Source organism: Hesperophylax consimilis, chromosome 15 (genome assembly GCF_061612785.1).
Source record: "Hesperophylax consimilis isolate HC1 chromosome 15, BYU_Hcon_1.0, whole genome shotgun sequence".
Taxonomy (NCBI): domain Eukaryota; kingdom Metazoa; phylum Arthropoda; class Insecta; order Trichoptera; family Limnephilidae; genus Hesperophylax; species Hesperophylax consimilis.
In genome coordinates this window covers 36,894,686-36,912,629 of record NC_142850.1, presented here as the reverse complement: position 1 = coordinate 36,912,629, position 17,944 = coordinate 36,894,686, and the positions used below count along the sequence as shown (strand labels likewise).

The following is a 17,944-nucleotide window of genomic DNA, read 5'->3' as shown; positions in this document are numbered from 1 at the left end:
ATACAGGGATTGTCTTGAATTGTGATTGGTCGGTATAAGAAATATGTTTAATGTTATCATTTCACACATGTTGTTTTTAACGATACTGGTATTCTGTTAATGTTACAGAATACCATGTTGCATAACATTGGCTGTTTAATTCAATCGTATATTTGTTTATTCACAATATACTAATTGTTCCGTGAAAAGCAGACCTCGCATTCAAAAAATAAGTTTCTAACTAACGTAAGTAAGTAAGTGACTAACCATTACGCCGTTTCTCCGCAACGGTAGGCAGATAGGAAGAACCGCCAAACAACTCGGTCTTGCCACACACTTCTTGCCACATTCACATTCATACATTGTCTTATAGAAACTCTCCTATTATTCTGACTTTCGACACGGTCCGGCTCAAGTATCTGATTCACTTGATGATGCCACGCCTTCCTCAGGTATCCCCGACTCCTGCTACCTTTCACATTTGTATCATATATTCTCCTTACACTCTTTTCTTCGTTCATTCGCTCTACATGTCCAAACCATCTAAGCGTTCTTACTATTACTTATTACGCTTACATTAGCTTTGCATTCTTTGCAGATCACCACATTTCTTACACGATAATACATGGTTTTACCATACATTCGCCCGGGGATCACATTTCTATCACATTCAGTCTTATCTCAGGAATTATAGAATTTGTCCAAAGTCTCAAAACGTCTCAATGGAAACTCCTTTTCAACTTTCTTTGGCAGGTAGGTACCATAATATAATTTTAAAAAATGTGATTGAGAAAGTCCAAATAAACATGACGATTTTACATTTGAAAAAATGATATTTACCATTAAACGGCCAGCCCCTTGAAAAAGAACGTACAAACAAATTTACAGACAGTTGAAATGCAAAACGGTCGATTTATAACAGGACTTACTAAAAAAATGTTGTAACTGATCGTCGCGCCATAGCCTCAATCGCCTCTGTCTGTGGGTTTCCTGATTGGGAGGTTTTGAATGAAGTGGGGGGGGGGAAGGTTGGAAAGTAAGCGGATATTCATGTCTGGTTCACTGAACATAGATGAAGTCATTTCAAGCAACTTTCTATTCGGAATGGTTGTGTCTCATCTAGACGATGTTTTGAGGTGGAATATTCTTCCATTCTGGAACGAGTAGCAAATATATATCCCATTTTAAATTATTGAATTTGTGTGAATAGGTAGATGTAAATTTTTTTTTCTCCCCCAATTACATAAATCGTTTGACTTCTGGGTTTAGCGGCATTTTTGGCAAAGAGCTTACCGTTGTGCCACAGGATTTCGTCATTTCGAATTCAATTAAAAATATTAATATGAAAGTTTCATGCAATATTTTCACATTTGCCGTATACACGGTTCTTTCCCCAAGTTTGTTTAGTTTTTCAAATATATTTATTTAGAATTTTTAATAAAACTTTGAAAAGTGGCGTGGCCCGTACCGTCTCACGTCTGCGGCTCCTAATTTTGTCGGTATATTGCGTCCGTTCTAGATAATATTTTTTTGGTTTTCCTCTTTTTATGGGGCTACTTGCGGGGGAAGCGTTTTTGCTACTCGTCAAAGGGAACTGAGTGTATTTTTGCACAGAGTATTTCAATGCTATCTTTTGAACCTAAAAAATAATTTCGGCATATTATTCAAAATTCAAATGAAGCCGAGGAAATGTAAATTACCTCGCCTGAATTCCGCAGAAACACACTTAAAAAAGAAATAAACATGAGATAAACAAATGTTTTCATTATTTTTTTTAATAAAACGGGATTGAAGTTCTTCAAACCTTAATATTTTTATAAGCACACAATTTTTCTTTGTGAAAAGACATTAGTTGATTAGTTATTATGAAATTTAAGCTGATTTTTTTCAATGGAATTGACGAATTTTAAGTTAATAGAAAAAGTGTTTAATTTTAATAGAAACTTTAAATAACAACTACTTGATTAAAGAATTAAAATTATTGAAACTGTCGGATGCCTGACTCGTTGCGGACTTTTATTATTAAAATAATGTAAAGAAATAATTTCTGTTTCTATTTTAAAATTATTAAAAGGTAACTTCTTCGCATTTCCCATGAATGTGTCAGTTTCCTTTCATTTCCTACGAAGAAAAAGCGTTAGTTCAGATCGTTGAGCATTATGTTTTCAAAATAGCCTGTGATAATTTCTTTTTGAAAATTCAGAAAGCCTAGATATTTGACGTGATACTGTTGCACATTACTTTATTAATTGATATCCGACTTGAGACTTTGCACATTACTATATGAATTGTGGCATCTTATCTTATATTTTAGCAGTTAAATAGCTACATATTTCAGTGCTCCATAACTTATGATGTAAAAAAAGTTGCTAGCTAAAATTACTTGTTTTGAAAAAATAATTCTGGAAAAAAAATCATTCCAAATTTGTTGACAGTTTGACATTTGTTTCTGCTCTAATACAAATCAGTCTTAAATACCCATGACTATTTGTGACTTTCCTACGGAACAAAGACTCCCGAAGCAATACAAACCCACTTAGATTTTAGATTTTTATATTTGTATTGCTTGTATTGTTACTCTTAGACACACTAAAACATAAAATATATAAGTAGCCTTCAGCTTTCGAGATTTCAGGTGAGAACTTTTGAGTGCGGCTGCTTCAGAAGAAAATGAACACATAGTCCTAAATGCCCCGTCGATTCCTTCGTGTATTGATATGCAGTCGTGTGTAAATTTCCAATGTGAAAACCTGAGAAAACCCGCAGACGTATATAACAAAGTTTGGGAAGGCTCCCACAGGGGCGAAGTGAATTTACCAAGGATCAAGATAGATAGATAGTTGGCCACGTCAGAAAACAAACAAATTTATATTGATAATCTTACACTTGGGAGAATAGCTAGATTAAATTGTAGGGAAAATGTGTTTTTGTTGGAGTTTCCTGCGTTTGATGGATGCCATATCGACAGGTTTCTTTGGAAGATAAAGAACACATTATTCTTTGTGCGAGAATATATTATTTAATATGAGCACCCATACATGCATGTATGTATGTATGGATGTTATTTTAGTAAAATGTTTTTTTTTTGCTGACGTTGTTTGAAATTTTATTTCAAGATATTTTGAAGTGAGGAAAAATATTTGAATGCTTATTGAAAAACATACTTTGTTATGAAAATTGCCTTTTTCCTTTGAATGTTATATATAAAGTCGCCGGTGTTTACGATTGGTTCTGTTATTTTTTTGCACACAATAACATCGACAACTAATATAATCGTATGTAACACTACTTACTGGACAAACCGACTGAAATGTGTCGTGGGCGTTTCTCGTGTGACCTAAGTAGGGTCAATTTTCCCTAACTTTTAGTGTAATTGATTAAATTTCGCCAAACCATTTTTTATATAAGAAACGCACAAGGCTCCCAAATGCTCCCAACCGTCTGTAGCCAGTGAGACTGTAGCATCCCCAATGTATTGGGGTATGTTGTGGGGCTGAAGGTAGTGGGGAGGGGAAGGTAGAGGAAATTGGGGATGTTACTGGCTGTTCAGGTCTGGTCACCAAACATGACTGGAGTAATTTCAAGCAACGTTTCGATTCTAAATGGTAGACTTTTACCAGGGCTATACTGAAAGTATCTACCATGCATTATTGAACGTTCAATCAATTTTTGGGAGCTTGGAGTCGAAGAGTCTTATGTAAATTGCTGATAACAGTTTGTTTTCATATCAAATAGAGAGTAACAAATCTCATCCAAATTTATTTTCAGTGCACGAGTAAAATTAGTGATGTGCGTGTTAAGTAATTACTGTAAATACAATGTATTTTTTTTCATTCTGATTTCTACACATCATTTAACCCTTATCGCGGCCGGGAGATCATAAGTGCCTCCACCCCCTCATGTGGTGGCAATAATTGATTGTCTGTGATGATCACTGTACAATTCGAGCACGTATTAAAACCCACTCTCCATTACGATTTCAGCACAGAATTAAAATGGCACATTTCTTTGTTTTAAGTTAATAATTCAAAGTACGTGCCTATCCTTGGTACGGTTACCACATTAATGTGGTTTTTCTTTGATAATATCAACAACAATAGCATATATATTATATACGCTATTGTTATAGTATACAATATAATCTATACGCTATTGTTACAGTATACAATAGGATCTATACGCTATCGTTACAGTATACAATAGGATATATACGCTATCGTTACAGTATACAATAGGATATATACGCTATTGTTATAGTGTACAATAGCACCAATTCGAATGAAATTATCAAATATCTATTTATTTTCAATAAAATGTATCAAAAATTTTATTGAAAATAGTTTCTCAAAATAAATATTTTTTTACTGTGCTTTTTCTTCTTGTGTACGGTAATAATTTTCTGACATAACTAATTATCATTTGGCTTAGAAAATAACAATTTATTGATTTTTGTGAAATACTCTATTTTAAGGGCGCTTAAAATACAATCAGCATATCCAATTTAATGCCGTATAAATGCTCAGTAAAATAATGATTTCTTGCACTTTGAATAATTATAATATGTTTTTGTTGATAAAAAATGAGATATTCTTTATTTTCTGAGTGAAATGTTGATAGTTTATTTCCTTTAAAATCTATCCCTTGTGTATCATTGGCCACACATTGAATCCACGTAAAATAACTACGAATCCTTCATATAAAATTGTTTTTCCTTTAAGAGCTGTTGAGTTGTTGTCTGTTGGAGGGTTTTTTTCAGCCTATCGAAAGGTTTCAAGGAAAGGGTCGAGTAGATTATCATAACGTCATAACTTCGGTCAGAATTTAAATTCCGGACAAATTTTGGCCTTATCGATAATCGCTCTTCGAAATTATTTGGCTGCCTCAAAAATAAAGCGTGTTTAAAAATAAATCCCATTTAAAATAATAATTTCTGTGACTGTGATTTTGTGCGTGGCGTAAAACATTCCTGCGTAATAACTCATAACTCGTAACTCAAATTTCCTTTGAAATTTTCTAAATTGGATCTTGTGAATTCAGACTAGCGATAATGTAGGTACCTACCTATGGTTAGAAATTTATTTTAATTTTGTTAATATTTCTATGTTTAAAAATGAATTTTTATTGGTTAAATTTTTGACAGCTAATTTTATTATAAAGAAAATTGGCAACATTTGTTTTTGACAGGCAATGTAAAATGTAATACTGAGGTAAATATTTTATAAAAAAATTACTTTCAGCTTCACAAGTCCCGCAATTATAATATCCCGTGATATTTTCACGGATCTACGCTAGTTTAAAGTAATAAATAATTTTTAGCCAAATCTTGGTAAAGGACATTGTAAACAATTACAACGACAAACACCAAATTCATGTAATTCAGACTACGAACTGTCACGCAATTTCACCGCAGAGTAGGCAAAGCGGATATACCGCCATATAACACCTTCTTACTTCATTTTATATCATACTCTTCTGTTGAACACACTCTTTACTCTTTACATAACCCGACTCGAGTATTTGATTATGCCATATCGTCAATCACTTACTCGTCATACATTCTCTTTTTTGTCCATTTGCAGAACATGTCAAAACTTCTATGCGTGAAACGGACATCAAATATATAAGTGAAAACACCAAACAAAATAACAATCGACAAACTACAATACAAACAAGTTTAAAATAAAAAGATACAGGTAACATGATTTTATAAAACTTAACTTATTTAATAATTTTTTAAATTATGAAATTATTGCCATGTCGTAGTTTCACAATTTGTAGCTCGTTTAGTAACTATGTACTGAATTGATTCCACAGTTATAAACAATCTTGGTGTGAATTTTTTTTTTTTTATAATATTTAATTTTTATTTAATATTAAATTTACAATTACATGTTATTACATTACATTAAGATTATTTTCTTTTTATTACAGTACATCGTGATACACCTTTTTTTAGAGCAAATGCTCGTGTTAAAAAGGCGGAGAAACGCGTGTAAATAGTAATTTAACATATTTTTTCAGAGAGTGTAATGATAATGAAAAGAATTTTTATTTTTTAATATAACAAAATAAAAATTTTATATGTAACAAAATTTTATCAAATAGAAAAGAGAAAAGGATGTAAAAGAAAGAAAGAGATAAGAATAAGAAATAAGAGAAAAGGATTTCAATATAATAATAATTGAGAGATTATATTGTCTTTTTAAGTATAAACGATTTTAATATGCTATTGATATAGTGCTTTTATTGAGCTTTTGAATTTTTTATAATTCATTTCCAATCTTAAGTTAAGAGGTAATTGGTTAAACCATTTGACACCAAAATATTTATAAAATTGTTGGGCTGTGGTGGTGTTACAGCGCGGGATAGTTATAGAGCCAAGAATACTTTGTCTATTGCTGTTCGAAAAAGTTATTAAGTTGTCAATGTTGAAACAATCTTTATGTATTTGAAAAAGAGTTATTTTTTTATAAATAATATGAAGTGAAGGGACTTTAAATTCTTGAAATAATCTAATTGTGGGGTAATCATACGGTTTTTTCAAAATTATTTTTACTAATATTCTTTGGATGATTTCTAAAGGTAAGAGAGAAGTTTTGAATGCTCCACCCCAACCAACAATTCCGTATTGTAATACTGATTGAATTAGTGAAAAATATATGGTTCTTAATAATTTAAAATTTAGTATGTTTCGTATTCTAAGAAAAATGTACAATAATTTTCTTAATCTTTCTACTATTGCATTGATTTGTAATTTCCACTTTATGTTACTATCTATAATTACACCTAGATATTTTACATTAGTTTTAACAGTAAGTACAGAGCAGTATCCCAACAGTTAGTGAAATAATATATTTATGTCATCACCAGTATCAGTTTCGGTGGCGTATTGAATACTCAATTCTCCTTTGTCGTGTTATTTGTTTGGTTTTAATTAAAACTTGAATCCATCCCGGCTGCATTCGAATTCACACGGTGGCTTGGCAAAATGGAAATTGGTCGGTAAATCAATTAATTCGTACGAACTCCCCGTAATCATTGGTGGGGTGGAAATGCCAATTTTCGTTTGTTCATTTCGTTCGCTGCAGTATTATATGGCTTCGGCAATTCATTCGGTACTTATTAATTATGACGTAAACAAGGAAATCAATTTGAAATAAAACATCTTGGGTGGCTAGTAATTAGGTTTTAAATTAATTTCCCGATATTCTCTACGTCAGATTTCTCCATTTCCGTAATACCTATCAAACTACTGGCAAGATGGTTTGTGACTGAGCGGTGAGTTCTTTCGCTTCTTTCCCTGATCTCGCGGGTTCGCACCCGGCGTGCGTTTTATCATATTCATTTTTACATTTTAAAACCAATTAATACTTTCAGATGAAACATTATGAAACACCAGACGTTGGGTAGGTACTCGAAATGGTTTTAGCCAATTTCGAGGTCAGAACTTAATAGGCAGATCAGTAACGTAAGTAAGTAAGTAAGTAAATAACTAACCATCTCGCATTTTCCCCGCAAGACTAGAAAGAGAGGATGGACCGCCAAACCACTCGGTCTTGTCTTCAATTATTTGGTTTACTTGCTATGTATTCCCCAACTTATTCTACAATTAAAACACCAGAAATAAAAATAAAATTATCCATCATTCCAACTTGAAAAATAAACTTCTACAATATATGTCTACTTAGACAGTAAATCAATTTTTGATAAGCATATCGAACAAATTTTGCCAAAATCTTTCAAGATGCTAGGTTTTCTCTTAAGAATAAGTAAAGTTTTCAAAAGTGCTAAGACTCTAGAAATACTAATGATTACTCAAAAAATAGAAAAAAACTACAAATAATATGTTGATTTTACAAAAAAGTCGTACATTTTCAGATCTATTGTTATCTGTCATTAGTTTAAATGTTCTAATGAGGCGTACAAGGCATACTAGGCTTTTCACGTAAAAGCCAACAACACCAATGCAGCAAATAACTCACCGATCACTCACACAATCACTACATTACCCATTACGAAAAATTGCTGAACCTGGAAATTTTCATGATTCTTTTCAAATGTATTAAACTAATTTATAAAAATTTTTGGCACGGTAATTTTTTTTAAAACTATTTGCAATTAATTTTCAAAACTTTTATTAATATTCCGTTGCAATTCGTGAGCTTCGTGTTTTTATTGATTTAAACAAAACAAAAAAAAATATTTAAAAAAACTCCTCCACTCTTATCGTTATACTCACACTTACAAAATTAACAAGACATTTTGAAGATCCGTAATAGGTATATTAACTATGTGTAATTTAATTTAAAGCCATTTAACTTGTAGTAAAGTGTAGTGTCCAAGTAAATAAATTTTAAACTTAACAACATTCCCCCTAGTCCCCAAATGGGTAGTTAAGTCTCCTGTGCGTTGCTCCTTCCTAGCCGTGTTAGTGTAGGTTCTTTTTATTATTTTAAAGGTGATTGATACAAAGTGAGTTTTACTTCTTATGGGTAGGTACGTAACATTACTTACCGCAAATTGCTTTTCTAAGAACATATTTATTTTCCTCCAGTCGTGGGAAATAATTCAAAGGAAAGTCACATAATATAACGTATCTATTAAATATGCATTATATGATTTGTCCAGGGCGCAGCTTGCAGGTACTGCGGGTTATAGATCTTAAACTTCGCGTGACGAAAACAAATAATCTATATCTATCCCGGACGGATTAAATTGATTTCTCTTTTCCTCGACAGTGTTGATAAAGGAAAAAAAAGAAACACAATACATAATGGAAAATAGGAGACGCGAATTCTAGAATAAGTCACGTAGAAAATTGAAAGATAACCTTTTTGTTTTGTAAAATAGATAAATATACATAAAGTAGCTCTTGAGATCACATTGTTCTTCTTGTTTTTTATTTTTTTTTACACATTTCGAAAAATTGAAAATGATTTCCAGTTTTAAACCTTCAAGTTTATTAATTGAATTCCTTGACTCAAATGTTTCCGAATCTCGTCAAAAGAAGACTCGTTACAGAGTAAGTAGATCAAGGTAACTTATTTCCATTAAATCGTGTCATTTGTTTCATCTCAGTTACTGCACGTATTATGACGTTCTTATTTTTGTGATAATCTTAAATAATTTCAAAATTTTATCAACTTTTATCAAGTACCTACCTATTGTGTGAGGGTCAATTGTAGCGAAAAACTTGCAATTAATTACCAGCTTATCCTAAGATTTCAAGGTTTTAACGTGAAAATGTTTCTTGTTCTATCTTTCTTGATTATGAAATTAATTAAATATGTTTGAAAGAGAATGAAAAACTTATCCACGTTGAATCAAATAAACCCGTATTTAGTACTTGTTGTTTTTTTAAATTTTATTTGATCTTAACTATTTGTTCGTGAATTGCAGTAGGTGTTTGCTTTTCTCTAAATATTATGACTTGGCAAAGATGCCATCGAATGACATCACGTTTTATCACTCGTTAACTGATTTCTAGGTAGGAACAAGTGAGCGAAATTAAAATAAATGGCTGGTTATGATAAACATTTCAATCAACTTCAGACCTCTGATAAACATTTAAAAATGACTCTTAAACCAAGGGATGTAAGGATCCGTCTTCATAAAAACTGTAAACAAAATTTCTTTGGGTACTAGACAAACTTTTCAGAAAAGCCTCAATAAAGCTATGCAAATGTGAGCTTTTGGTGAACTCGGGTGTATGGTAATTTTATTGAAGTTCCAAACTAATTAATAGTATCGGTGTTCACGAATACATTGGAAAGTGTCCTATTCAAAACGATTTGCTTGTAGCTTGTACGGAACTTTAAACGGTATAATTAGTATTTTGAAGAATCTTGATAGCTCCTTGCAGTGCAATTTGTATATTACAAGTTGGCAAGCTTTAAAAACCCTTCCCTTTACCTAAAGCGATGCCTTCAAAGTGAATTTTCCCAAAGCGGGAAGTTTATTTTCCTTAGCATCCCCCCTCCCTACCCAGAATATAATATTGCAAGGAAAGTAGCTCCCATGCCGGAAGCACCATTATCGCCGGCGATATTCCATAACAAATGAGTGAAGAACCTACATAGTTTTTGCAGAATTTCACGTTAAAAATCGCATTGTTGTAAGAAGCGGATGTTCGTTTTAATAGCATGTTTTGCCTTGAATGTGTTAACAGTACCTACTAACGTTAAGTTAACCCATGTGTCTTCCAGATTATAGCGCAAAAAGCTCTTCACTAGTTTTCTGTATTGTTCGTGATTACCGGAATAACGTGTGGGTACGCAGAAGAGAGAGTAAAAGCGTTTTTCGTATGTATTCTGTATCCCACTCACACATCAAACTCTCCCTATGGGAACTTAATAAATGATGGAGAAAGAAGAATGTTCATTTTTGAGAGTTATTTTAATTTTGATAGAACCCTTGTTTTATTTTCATACTGTCTGTTTTCCTTTGCGATAAGGAATGTGCAAGATCAAAGGAATTTTATTGGGTTCCAACAAAAAAAATGCCTACAACCAAAATCAGTTTGTTTTTGGATAATTTGAAAGAGAAGTATTTCTGCAGTCAAGTGGCTTTTGAAAGAACGTAAGGCAGGTATCAGATATCTTCAAAATAAGGGTGTTTAACGACGGGGAAAAGTAGATATTTTTAGCCATGTTTAACATTTCGAGTGGTCGGGGGTTGTATTTCAGCTACCCTTCCCCTATCGTTCATCGGAAAAGTTAGGCAGTTTGTCACGTGGCCCGATTATTGTTTCTGCTTGGAAAATGTATGAAGAAAACTTTACGACTTAAAATAGGGGATGTTTCGTATCCGTTTGAAAAGTCGCTTCTTTCCGTAGACGTTTTATTATGATTTATTATCCGAGATTAAGCCCCTTCCTTTGTAAGACAACAGAAGAGTTGTGACTCGGTCGAATACGAAAATACTTTTTTCTTGCCTACGAAATGGATTCCCCTCAATCAAACATTAAAAAAGTTAAATGTTTAGCAAAATTTGAAGTAGAAACTCTTAGAACTAAATATATTTGTTTAATTAAAACTCGCAACTTTAACATAGCCTTGGTTCTGAATTTGTTTTATTAATTAAAGAGTTTTTTCTCGAAGGATGAAATTTTCTTAAATTCTCACATAAGTTTTTGGAAATAAATTTTGCATTAAACATCTATTTAATTTTTATAAATTAAAAAAAAGGTTTGAATTAAATCAATCAAATCGGTTTTGTGAAATTTATTGCATACGAAAATGCATATTTATGTTTAATTCTTACAGGAAATTTATCTTGAAGATATAATTAATGACGTTTATCATTAAATTATTCTTAATCATAACATAATCATATAAAATGAATGCATACCTGTCTGTCAAAAGAAAATCCCAGTCACACACAATCCGTATTCCAAATATATTTTTTTTTTAATTTAGAACACGCGGGGGGTAACTGTCAGAATAATTTGTCGCGGGAAAATCGCTGTTGTGTTCACTCGGGGACGGACACGGCAATACTGAGTGGACCGAGCATGCCAGGGGGACATGCGAGCGACGAGATGTTTTCCCCGACCCCACCGGGAAACTGTACTTATTTTCGCCACCTAGTAAAAAAGCACCTTCTTATAATATAGAATCATGCGTTTTTATTCCTACGAATGCTTTTCTCGTTTGAAAACTTGGTTTATTTTCATATCTTGAACTTTTCAGGAGATATTTTCCATGTCCCTGCTTGGAAACAGTTCATAAATACGGTAGTGTATCACAAAGGATCTCTTTTCTATTGAATCCTTGATTCGGAACAAAACATGTTAAGACACTTTTGACTAAGTGTTATATTTTGTTGGCGCCTGGATATGAAATCAGGAGATGATTTTCATGTCTTGACTTAAGAAATTTGCTGAAGTAATCAATTTACTGAAAGAGTTCTTTGTATTTCAAATTGACACATTTTCAGCCTCGTAATTTGAGTAAGATTTTTTGACAATTTGGCAGATTTTAGCTTTGGTTTTTGTATGTGTATCAGTTCTTATGGAAGCTTTAGGAACATTTCCATCAATTAACATGCAAGGAGCGTCCATTTAAGTAAAAAGGAAATGATTTATATCACACGACGCAAAAACAGGGGACAAAGTCTGTCGACGCTTTTTAGTTAAGGTTAACTTTAGTTTTGTTATTGAAACGTGTATTAAACAAGAAACAGTTGGGTGTGAGGAAATAAATGGAGATGGAAAATCTACATGAAACTGCTATTGATTACGTTCAACGTTTTTACATATTTACATTCAATGGACTTAAACTATTATCATTATTAATGCTTATCATTGTTCACTTCAAAACAGTCATTCTTTAGTTGTACACTGCTCAAAAGGTTTACTTAGTTATCAGCTTCTTTTATCTTAACTTCTCTAAGCTTGTATAATAATTCCTTTGTTTGACGTCTTCTAATAATTTCAGCTAATGTTCCATTTTAAAAACGTTTGAAGATGTGTTAAGTATTGACATTTTCTTTAGCGAAGTCCTCAAAGAGCGTTGGAGCGCTGCCACTCTTTTTTTGATTATTTTCATAAACGACCTAATTTCAGAAACGGAGTTTGTCTTTCGAATTTCCAGGGAACTCTCAAGATAAAACACCTACGTTAACTTGTAAAGAAAACTTTAAAATGTCTACAAAGTAATGCCCAACATAACGTTTTTGGCCATTCGTGTTTTTTATACAACTTTTTTTTTTACATAAGTGGGCTTGTTTTATTAAGACAACTTTTTAGGAAGAAATGTATGTAATACTATGTTAGAGGTTAACTTATATGCTCCTAACAACGCCTCGTGGGAGATCCCATGCACTTTTGAATACTCGGAAAGCGAGGACTCCTGCTTATCAGCAGTCCTCGCGCCAATCAACAGAGCGACTCAACTGCATTGACCATCGACATTTTCAACGTCACTTACAGACAGTTCAGCAACTATCTTCTGACACATGTCACAATAGTAAAACTGCCCCCATGACCTTCTATACTCAGCACTCCATACTACCACCCAGTGAGGCCAACATTACTGGATAAGTTTGAAATGTAAAAATATATTGTACTAAAAATTTTTTTTTTAAAATACTTACATGTACCTCAAATATATAATCTTTTCCGTAATATGTTGGTCCATGCCGTTTTATGAAGAATATAAATAATTAATTAAATGAGATATGGCAGGATGGTTCCTTTGAAGATGTTACCCAGCTCTGTTTCGAAATATTTTTAATGCCTATCTTATCGGTAGATAGGTACCTCAATTAGAAACCTTTTAAGGGCGTTCAATGTACCAACTGTGGTTATTATTTAAATGTTGCGTTTTTTATATTAATTTTATTAATTTTTAACGACCAAGACGCAAGTTGTCAAATGCGTCAGGGCTCAGCTCCGCTGATGGTTATTTCCTCCACCATTCCACAAACAACATCTTCGGTTTATAATGATGGTAATAGCGTTTTCAAAATATGGTACGGTTATAGGTAAACAGGGAATATTTTACTCTTTTAAAAATATATACTCGTATTTGGGTGCAAAAATAATTGAAACGTAAATCCGTTAAAGCAATCTACGCCAAACGAAGACAACATTGAATACGAATCAAAACGATGTGCTTTCTTATCCTTTAATCACAATATTATGGAGAGAACTATCAGCACAGTGATGATAGAAAGAATTAAGAATGTAAAAACCAATTTTCCTCTTGAGACATACGGAGTTCATAAACTCCGAATAGGACAAGGTGTACATATGATGGACAGAATGGATAGTAAGGAGACAAAAAGATCACAACACTTCCGAGTGTGCAAACTCAGCCATCTTGACAAATCGGCAATTATTGCCATTACATTGGATTTGTTCTTGAAGTCCTGGGAAAACCCAATAGGCTTCGAGCACGCCTTGTTACGGATGCAATTGAAATCCACTAAATCTCCATTAATATTAATAAAGACAATGGGACTTAGCTAAATAATTCTTGGTATCTGGTACTTGAAGGCTACACCAAAACTAAACGCTGAAAACTAAATTAATTCAACTAACTATTATACTCCCTACGGCCCTAGGAAAATTGGTGCGGGCAACGCGGTATCACTTCTACACTACAATCAAAACACCCACTTCACTACAATCTACACATTTGCTCTGACGATGGACGCCTCAAAGCTACCCGAAATGTTGGCAAAAAAGGAGAGGGGCAATAAGGCATAATCTTAAATTATAAAAATCACATGTCACTGTGTTCGTAAACGCTAATCTCCGAAAGCGCACAGTCGATTTCAATGAAATTTCGGAATGTGTATGTTTGGTGCCATCTTGAACGCGTTCAGTGCGTGTGCGTAGATAACTAGATTATTGTATTTGGTAATTACCAATTAATGTCACAATCGTAAGATCCATCATTAATTTATACAATTAATCCTTTCATCACCCATCCATTGGCAAATATGTTACAATATAGGATAATTTTGGACGCACAAAAAATGTTTTTCACCGAAATTTTTACTTCAGATTTCACGTCAAAAAATACATACAACCCCAAATTTTAACTAATTACACAGAAAGCAGTCTGTGGCAGGACAACGTCTTATATTATAAAATATATTCCAAATGGTTGAATTAAATTATTCGGTAAATTTTAACTAATTTCCAATCTTAATATATCAAAATTCAGCCTGCGGATATTTGTGCTCGCAAAACTCGAAAAGTAGTCGAAAGATATCGCTGAAAATTTCTAAGTTTATTTTTATTACTGCCAGGAGTGTTTAAGAAGTCCGGGACGTCCGATGAATTCTTGACGCAATATCTCTCTGCACCGTAATAGTCGATGTAATATAGTTTTTTTAACAAAAACATTGTGGTATACAGTTGTGAATGGTGAAGAAGTCGAAGGTGCTAAAGAAAGACAATAGCAATAGCGAAACATTTCGGGGATCCACTAGTACCTATAATATAAATATTAATATCTTCAAAATAAATCACGATGTTATTTTTTGCCATAAAAACCTCAAATCACATCTCAGTTTAAACACTTTCCGAAATATTAAATCTGTGTTATAGTTTGTTTAACGTTAACCAATTTTATACAAAGTTTTTTTACTCTATCAACATTTTGATTTCTTTCTTCCTGACCTAGTTTGTTGAATATTATTTAAGTTTGTTTATATTCAGTATTTTGACAAGCTACTCGTACCATACCCATGATGTATCGAGGACGCTCCGGATAAATCATTCTCGATTTTCTGTTTACAATGGATTGATAAGTTGGGTACTTTATTACGTAATATTGAAACCTCTCGGGGCTTCTAGTCCCCCGGCATCATAATATACCCTCCGTTGTGTTATTTATCTTTTTTCTCTGTTAAATTTTTTTTCAATAACCGCATCAATATTACGTCTTAAACTCAAAATGGTTTATGAGATCAAATCCATTCGCAAGGACTAGCATTTCGCAATGTAGTTTTGATACCAACCCTGATGAATAGCAGTGAAGTGTATTACATGGTTCTACCCACTCGTTGTTCGACTGGAATGACTTTTGACGTTTGCGTATGTAAGTATGTACCTTCGACGATACTCAAGAATAAAAATGTCGACCAATGTATGTACTTTCGACGGCGATTGCGAGCGGCCTGGATTGGAGACTCGATACACCTTACCGGGGCGCTGCTCTCCGGCAGAGCTAATTTTAGGGCTAGAATCGCTAGTATATATATTTACAGCCCCTACCTTATTCCGCCTCACAACGCCGCCCAACCGGGTGGTGACACAGTTCCCCTGTCTGTACACTGCACAGGCAGGGACGCTCTTGTGAGGTGTCACATAAAAAATAAAAAAAATGGTCTGCAATAATTAAATATTACAATTATTTTATTTCATCTCAGTTTTATTTTATTTTATTGTTTTTATTGAGTAATAGCAGACTCCGAAATGCTTCACTATTATCAATGTGTTTTTCGGGCATCTCCGAATTAGTACCACCATTCACCACAATGTTACTGTTATAAAAATACATTAAATCAACTTTAATTCTGTATCTCATTCCGGTACTGAGTTAAGTATTCCTCGGACGCCCCCGACTTCTCCTACCATTAAAACCCTTTCTCTAAACACTCCAGGCACAAATAAGAACAATCTTTGAAATTACCAGCGAAGAACTTTCGGAGATTTAAGATATTACGAACAAATGAAAATAAACATTTTTATTTATATATGTAGTGTAGATAAATTATTAAATTGTAAAATGGAGGCCCCAGCACGGGTAAAGCTCCCAGTGAGGCTCACATTATCAAATAATATTTTAAAATATGTAAAGTTATTGAATCTAATAGAAATGATAACTATGGTTTGAACGTGTAGAGGGGTTGAACATCGTCGCGCAAGTCAATGGAACAAAAAGACTCGCCGGAAAATAACTCTAAAGCAGAAATTCTTCTAAAACAATAAAAACCTCGAACGGTGAGCTTTGGATTCTTCGATTTTTTTCTATAGAATTTCTAGGTCTGCTGGACTGTTTTTAGCTCGCAAAGTCATTTCCGTCATGAGCTACAAATTTGTGGTAAAAATAAGATTAAAAATAAACCATATAATTTTTTTTTTTTTATAAGCAATAATTGTTATCCTTTGTGCTATGCATAAATAAAATCTTGTCTTAAAAACATTAATTTATCAAAAAAATAATAATTAATATAATTTTTTATTTAATTTAAGTTATTAATTGATATCTATTTTTCTTTCTCGTGGTGGGGGATAACAATCATCGCAGAGCGATATCAAAATCTTACACCGCACTCAGCATCTCTGCTTCTGTGCAAAGTTAAACATCTGGCAAAACTCGGCGGCAACAACGAACTAGGAACATGGAATATAATAGCCCACCGTCGCGCGTCGCTTCGTGTTGTACTCGTATAGACGAACTGACAGCGCTGGGTTCACTGAACAAGATCCCTAGAAGTGAAATCAACACCAATTTTAAAGGCTTGGCTGTCGTCAATTTACACACAAAGTTTTTAATCCTAGGCCGGTGAAATTGGCTATCTGTTATTTATTTTATTATTTATTATTATATTATTTACAATATTGAAAATATTTTATTCATTTCTCCATAAGTAAGGAATCTATCCATTCTGGAAGAACTAGGGGACTATCTATCTACAACGTGTCATAGGATATTTTGGACGAATAGATAACTTTAACCTGGAGAAACACAAGACTCTGCTAAACGAACAAGTTTATAAGACAATTTCTTGGCGGCAAAGTATTTCCGTCAAGATATCCGTATTTTCCTTTATGATTACGCAAGAATTTCGTTTATTTTATAGTAATTTATTTTCGGGGTATAATGCCGTGTTTCACTTCCTCCTTCTCTAGCCAACGTTTCGGACAGCATTACATCGTGTACAGGGCAGATGGTGGATACTGTAATGCTCCGTTCGCCATCTACCCGCTACCAAAACTTAATTCCCTTATGCTCTGTTACTTATGTGCGTCTCCGTTCGCCACCTACCCCCTAGCAAAACTTAATTACTTTTCGCTCTGTTACTTATGTGCGTCTCCGTTCGCCACCTACCCCCTAGCAAAACTTAATCCCTTTTCGCTCTGTTACTTATGTGCGTCTCCGTTCGCCACCTACCCCCTAGCAAAACTTAATTCCTTTTCGCTCTGTTATTTATGTGCGTCTCCGTTCGCCACCTACCCCCTAGCAAAACTTAATTACTTTTCGCTCTGTTACTTATGTGCGTCTCCGTTCGCCACCTACCCCCTAGCAAAACTTAATCCCTTTTCGCTCTGTTACTTATGTGCGTCTCCGTTCGCCACCTACCCCCTAGCAAAACTTAATTACTTTTCGCTCTGTTACTTATGTGCGTCTCCGTTCGCCACCTACCCCCTAGCAAAACTTAATCCCTTTTCGCTCTGTTACTTATGTGCGTCTCCGTTCGCCACCTACCCCCTAGCAAAACTTAA

The 17,944-nt window shown here is 33.6% G+C and overlaps 2 protein-coding genes across 2 annotated transcripts in view; one reads left to right on the top strand and one right to left on the bottom strand.

Annotated features, from left to right (window-relative positions):
• LOC149417712 (uncharacterized) overlaps nucleotides 1-11,468 on the bottom strand; it is a 128,088-nt gene extending 116,620 nt beyond the window's left edge. Inside the window, exon 1 of the mRNA XM_089640525.1 lies at nucleotides 11,329-11,468. The gene's annotated coding sequence lies outside the window, so the exon portion shown is untranslated. The remainder of the gene's footprint in view (nucleotides 1-11,328) is intronic.
• The window catches only part of LOC149417710 (coiled-coil domain-containing protein 174), a 273,159-nt gene that overhangs the window by 122,497 nt on the left and 132,718 nt on the right, over nucleotides 1-17,944 (top strand). The gene's annotated exons all lie outside the window — the stretch shown is intronic.